The following is a 6000-nucleotide window of genomic DNA, read 5'->3' as shown; positions in this document are numbered from 1 at the left end:
GGTAAATTAACAGGTTCAATATTTATGGGAAGAAAATAATGTATCTACAAAGAAATACGCAGGGTCAGAGACAATACTAGACCATTGGGGATATGTCATTGATATACCGTGAATATATGTAGGGAACTAATCCTTAAAAAGAGTCCATAATCAAGGACAAGTTTCTTTTGGAGGATATTGATGGTCTTGATACACAACACAAACATAAACGAATATAGGCGGAACACATAAAGGTACAAAAGAAAACAAGTGATGCAATTATGTAGGGTAATACAACGAAAGTGCATTCCCGACAAATCCTACAATAGACATTAGTTGGTGTAGAGGTAGCTATAGCAACCATAATACATGTATATGATCAAGTTAGAAAACATACCAGGATATACAATTACATGTGTATAAACAGGTGAGAACCAACACTTTGTCATAAATCATAAATCATTAAAGATTAATTCAGAAAAATGGAAAATAAAACACATTTGTAACAATAGTTAAACATATGTGGAAAATAAGACAAATTAAATTTCATCAGATGCTTGAAATAGGAAACATTAAGTTTCTAACAAATCAGACGAACTGTTCCATACTACGAAATAATACTTAGTAAAACCATAATGAAATTATAATGATTTCAGGTGATCTTTATCCCATTTAACAAATAAAAATATAGTTTTACTGAGCATAAGCCTTAGCAAATAATAGGTCATAAATAACGTAATATGTCGATGGGTCGTAAGACAATACAAGACTTAACAAAACATTTGGTCATACATAACGTAATACATTGTAAGTCGATTGGTCTAAAGGTAATACATACTAAACAAAACGATAAGAAAATATAAGCACCTGAAAAAGGAGAATCATTTTAAGTGGTGGAATGGTTACCATATTATACCTTACAAAGGTAATCCATTTGACGTACAATAAACAGATGTGTAAGTGACGGAAATATTATGAATTTCCAGTTTACATTGAACCTTGACCACTACCTGTAAGTTAAAACCAACGTTCCTTAACTGAAGGAAATTCCTTAATTAAGTTCCCAATAGGAATAGTATTATTGGATTAAACGGAAATACCTTAGATAGGAAACTGTCCATTTATTATTAATTTTTTTCCGTGAAACATTTTAAGAGAAGGAATAAGTTAAAAGGATGTGATGAAACTCGGCCAGGTATGTATGTCATCATTACTCGCTTTCCACATTCAAGATATGACTTGATATAAATGTAACTGGCGATCTTTAACACATTATAGTTTTTTTTTTATTCCATTTACTTTATGTTATCATTATACAAATGAGTCCTGGTCTGTCAGTGTAGAACTCCTGATGTCATCAGTATATGTTTTTTTTACTGTTTCATTCATCTCATCTATGACATGAGTAAATGCTCAAAGAAGAAGAATTGGCAATAACTTCTAGTTTTCTTTCTTGTCGCCATTTGTAAACACAAATTGTAAAAACAATGGACATAAAAAGCTTTTAAATGTTTGATTTAAACTAAGCTGATTATAAATGAAAGCTGCATATGGACATCGATTTATATTATAGTAAATTTAAGGAGATGTTACAGGACCATCAACCATTGCTTTCCATCCTTACAGGTGGAATTAACTAGAAGAGATTATAATAACAAAAACAATCAGGAAGTCATTCCAATACATATTCCAGTGTTAGATGAGGATGTCGTGCCCAGCCACAAATTCGAATTATTACACAATGAAGCGGACACGAGATAAACCCTTCCCTAATACCCGGCTTTATCATAAGTATTTCAACTCTGTTGTATAAAAAACATGTCAAAACTTTAAAATCACATTTCGGAGTCATGTGTCGTCTGTTCTCGAACATAGGACCACTGTTCTTATCGTCCTAACATTGAGATCACGGTACATCTAACGTGTTCTTGGAACAAAGATCCCACACCACATCCACAGCAAGACCAGGAAGAACCAACAACTGCCAAATATCTGTACTTTATACCTATTTTTTTTAATAAACATCGTTGAGTTGGAAAATTGCTAACTATTATTTAATGCTGTCTGACCGGCAAAGATTAATAAGGGAAAAAAACTAAATTAAGATTTGTGCATGCATATTGATAGATCACGGCAGTATCTGCTAAGAGGACAACAAAAAGACGTTATTCGATCTATTGTCCTCTCATACTCTTTTGTTACGAGGACGTCAAACATCCTACTAACGAAAAAGATTTCATAAATAAAAGTTTTAGTGTTCCATATTTGTACACTGCTCAGTTATATTTTGTGGGCGCCATGTTTGTGTTCCTGTTCTATATTTAAGACACAATTTGGCATAGAAAAGTATTTGTTACAGCTAAATGAAAAAGATAGAAAAATTATGTGTAGATTTCGATCCTCTAATATTAAACTACCAATAAAATCAGGACGATGGCTTGGTATACCTCGTCACGAGAGAATTTGTAATTTGTGTATATCAGATATTGGTGATGAATTTCATTATATATTTAAATGTGAACATGAATCTGTAATATGTTTGAGAAAGAAATATATTCCAAAATACTACTATACTTATCCGAGTCGAGAAAAAATGCAAGGGATGTTCACTATATTTAATCGTAAAGTTTATATAAGAATGTGTAGATTTATAGAAAAACTAAGTAAATTGATTCTAAAGTGATTTTTGTACCAAGCAGTGCTCCTCCATTCTTTAAAATTCTTTAATGTTCTTTGTAATTATCACAAATTTATATTGTATAGAATATAGTAAGATTGTATAACTGTACGCCATGTATCATTGTTATTATGTATATGTGACCTCTTGTTACACACGTTAGTGTCTCAGAGTGATATCAATAAAACCTTGAAACCTTGAAAACCTGTCACGATCCTGGTGGTAGGGCGAACATTTACAGGAATTGTTTTCGACAAGAAACTGTCACCTAAATGTACCCCAGAGTATATTCCAATGCTGCATTTTGGAATGAACCAAATAATGCAACATTTAAACATATAAACACTTGTATTACACAGGAAATATTGAATTTACGATTTATAGTTGTAATATACTAGGTTCATATGATTAAGTTAATTAGACACATGTAGATCACGACACCATTTATTGTAGGGATATGTTTCCAGACGTTCTCAATAGGTAGGAAACCCAAAAGTCTTTATTAAACACCAAGGGTTACGTTATGTTCCGGACGTTCTCAATAGATAGGAAACATATAAGTCTGATTAAACATCAAGGGTAAGGTTACATCACCCGGGATCAGGGAGATGATCAAACTCGTGTAAAATCCACTGTTCAGTACTTGAGTTCAATACCGAACAATAGATTAATGATCCTTCTAAAGTGTTCAAAGATCTGTTAGCTTAATATTACTGTGATTTGGGCATTTAACATATCACGATTTCTCTAATTTGCTAAGATAAAAATAATAAATTGATACATATCGTTAACACAATAGACACCGGATGGCAAGCACATACAATATCGTAATTCTAGAGCATGTCTTGTAATCATGACTTGAAAAATGACGGTGACTATTTTCTCGTTGGAGTTATAAGACTTTGTTTGATTTTATTGTGGTTCTAATTTAAACAACTTACCGGTGGAGTTATTATCGAAAGTTGTTTTGATTGACAAGCCAGCAGGCTTTGGTCACGCTCAAGTGTCACTTTAAAAGCTCCGACAGCTAATAGGTTGGCCACACATCGGGTGGATAAACTCGGCCAGGCTCCTTCAGAGACGTATCAAATATCCCACCCGGTCATGTATCTAAACACACTAAGACTACTGACCAGTAACTCGCCGACACATCCCCCACACCGCATTGTTAGCTTGATAGGAGCCACACGAAAATGAGTCGTTACTCATTTTGTTATTTGGGATTAATGTGAAAACGTGATTTTAAATTTGGGGAATGAATAGAATATAAGAAAAATAACAACAGAGAAAATATATTTTGAAAATGTGAAGATGTCAAATTCACTTTTATTTTACTGTATATTAAGCTGACAGAGTATGAAAAGGAAGACCACTCGTAAACAGGGCAGCTCCAGAAAGGCGACATGTGGCTACGTACTCATAACCACATACGTTTGTTTAGAAGTCGAGTTAAACAAATTGTGATTTACTGGTATCACAAGATAATCCATTTTCTTTTGAAATTGATCTGTAGTTTGTTTTCATGTTCCAACCATTTTTGTGTCATATGTAAATTTGAACGGGAGGCTTCTGAGAGATCCACCAGACGTTCTGTCTGTTTCGTTATACACCCTGGTCACCAAGAGCGTGCTTTTGACTTGAGTGGCCGACTTAGAACTCGTTCGTTAGTTTGCGGACTTTAGTTTCGGTAATAGCTAGGTGGGTAAGACAAACAGGATTGGTGGAAGGAAACAATTAAATAATTACACCCTATTGACTTGGATATTCCCACGGTGTTTCTATCAGTTTACATTAGAAAATTGCTATTTGTACGAAACTAAAATTATATTTTATTCCAACTTTCCCCGTATGAAGGATTTAAACACAGTTCGCTACCATTGACTGTTAATGCGAATCTGTAATAGATATTGTGTTTAACCTATGGACTTCATAGGTCAAATATTGCTTTGAAATTATGCATGATCAGGAAATTCACACAAAGTCTTTAAGTTTCTGTTAAATATCACAACGAGAAACGGCTACAATTCAGCAACCCTACACAGCAGAGAAAGAGTTTGATAAGAGTGTCATCTCAAATCTTAACACACACATCATATATTATACATTTAAACACACCATTCAATAGTGTCACCGACGGTTCAAGGGCTATTTTATCTATTATATACGAGCCCGGCTAAAAATTTGATACCACGATTGCGCTCAATTAAAAATAATTGATATATATATATGTATACATTGTATATTAATTTCAGTTTGAAAAAATGAGAGAAAATCCATAAGAAAGATACACGTGGGGTAGATTGTACGGCTTTAATTAAAATTTTACCTCTTGATTACACGACCACCCCTGTAACTACTAACACAATGTAGACACCATTGTCGGCCTGAAATGTTACTTTAATTGAGGGTATAGTTGTACTCTCAGGTTTCATGTCGTAATCAATTATATCTTATTTCCAATATTTTTAATTAGCTCATGTATGACTACATACAATTTACTAGACAATCTGAATAATACTTCACACGCCCCCTCCGAGCCTGACCCGGCTAATTGATTAATTGTATAAAGCACTTTTCTTAATATACCACGTATGATTCCGCTACGTGGGAACTCGATCAAATCGAATACCTAGATCCATTTTTTTAAATGATTACATCAAATTCGAAACTTCGAAGTTCAACATTACGGTCTGAATATTGAAATATAAGATGATATTGACCAATTTTGTGCAAATCAACATCAAATGAGCTAGGGGCGTTTTTAGTTTTTCTAAATATCAAATTAAAATGCTTATGGAATGCTTATACCACAGAAATGGTGTTGTCGTTCTTTCAGAAAATATTCAATTTTCAAATTATTATTGGCCATGTTATCGATTTAACCGTCAAATTTGTAGTATATCCTAATGCAGCAACATTCATCTTTCTCTTGGATCTCTTGATCTGTTTTCTTCCTGTCATTCTTCTTTGTTTCTCTTTCTTTATCATCATTATAAGTATACTGTGTCGCTATCACAATCTTTGTAATATATATTTGTGGAGAGGGCTTTTATAAGTTGTTAAAACTTGTGCCCAATCCAATTGTGTCTAAACAATAAAATATTATGTTCGAATCAAATCAACCCTAAAGCTTATTTTTCTTCCATAAACAATGATTTGTGGCTTCTAAAAGCAAAATATTGAATCCGCGTTGTATAAACCTCGCTTGCTATCGCCTTGCTCGATGTGTCCCATAAGTACCATGGCAGTGATTCAGAGACCAAGCTTGGACTCGAAGACCTGGTAATGTTGATGGGTAAATGATGACACGGTATTGCTGTAGATTGTGAACCAGTAATTCATAC

The sequence above is a fragment of the Pecten maximus genome, chromosome 4, assembly GCF_902652985.1.
Source record: "Pecten maximus chromosome 4, xPecMax1.1, whole genome shotgun sequence".
Lineage (NCBI taxonomy): Eukaryota > Metazoa > Mollusca > Bivalvia > Pectinida > Pectinidae > Pecten > Pecten maximus.
Note: the sequence above shows the minus strand (reverse complement) of the source record.